Here is a 1,301-nt window from a genome sequence, read left to right on the forward strand (position 1 = left end):
TACATTTTCTACTTAAATATGCCCTTCAAGCTACAAATGATAACTAAAATAGCAAATTGCAAGAAATGTGATTATAAGGAGAGTTTTGATGTTTTCATCCAAAAGAAAGAAACAGAAAATGATGAAGTACATAAGAAAGTTGTTTCTACGAGCTTGAAGGTGAAAAGAAAGATAAATACCAAGAAAACAAGTTACTAATTTAATTCAAAGTTAAATTCAAGTACATAATGTATACTTGAGTATGTGTGTGTGTTTGTGTGTGTGTGTGTGTGTGTGTGTGTGTGTGTAGCACAGTTTGGAAAAATATACTAGCTTATATACACATTGAAATTTACTTAATGAGTAAAATGGCCAGTCTTCAAAAATAAATGACATGTATGGAAAACACATTTAAGACCAAAAAGTAAACTCAAAAATATGTTTCCCACATTAGAAAATGTATTATTTTATAGAAACTTGTCTAAGTATTGATTCCCTAAAAAGCTGACTGTGGGCTGGGTGTGGTAGCTCACGCCTGCAAACCCAGCACTTTGGGAGCCGAGGTGGGTGGATCATGAGGTCAAGAGATGGAAACCATCCTGGCCAACATGGTGAAACCCTGTCTCTACTAAAAATACAAAAATTAGCTGGGCTTGTTGATGCACGCCTGTAGTCTCAGCTACTCGGGAGGCTGAGGCAGGAGAATCACTTGAACCTGGGAGTTAGAGGTTGAAGTGAGTCGAGATCATGCCACTGCACTCCAGCCTGGCCACAGAGTGAGACACCGTCCAAAAAAAACAAAAAACAAAAAACAAAACAGACTTTGAGACAAGGATAGGATTTCGGTACAAGTAGCTTATGTGCAAGGTGATCCCAGGAAGCACTAAAAGAAAGTGGTTAGTCAGGAAAGGTAGGATAGTCAAGGAAAGACAATAAAGAATGCAGTCATACATCAGTTACTATGGTGGTTGACCAAGGCTTGTCTTCTCAGCGACCCACGAGAAACTGAATGTAAAAACATATCTCAGAACTCTTCCAAAGAAGGGCAAATGTTCTAGAGTATTTGCCCACTCTATTGGGCAATTCTTGCATTGCTATGAAGAAATACCTGACGCTGGATAATTTATAAAGAAAAGAGGTTTCATCGTCTCACAGTTCTTTGGGCTTTACAGGAAGCATGGTGCTGGCATCTGCTCAGCTTTGGTTGAAGGCTCAGGGAGTCTTCAGTCCTGGCAGAAGGCAAAGCAGGAGCAGAAACATCACATGGCCAGAGTGGGAGCAAGACAGAGGGGAAGGGAGGTGCCACACACTTTTAAACGACT

Source organism: Chlorocebus sabaeus, chromosome 15 (genome assembly GCF_047675955.1).
Source record: "Chlorocebus sabaeus isolate Y175 chromosome 15, mChlSab1.0.hap1, whole genome shotgun sequence".
NCBI classification, from domain to species: Eukaryota; Metazoa; Chordata; class Mammalia; order Primates; family Cercopithecidae; genus Chlorocebus; species Chlorocebus sabaeus.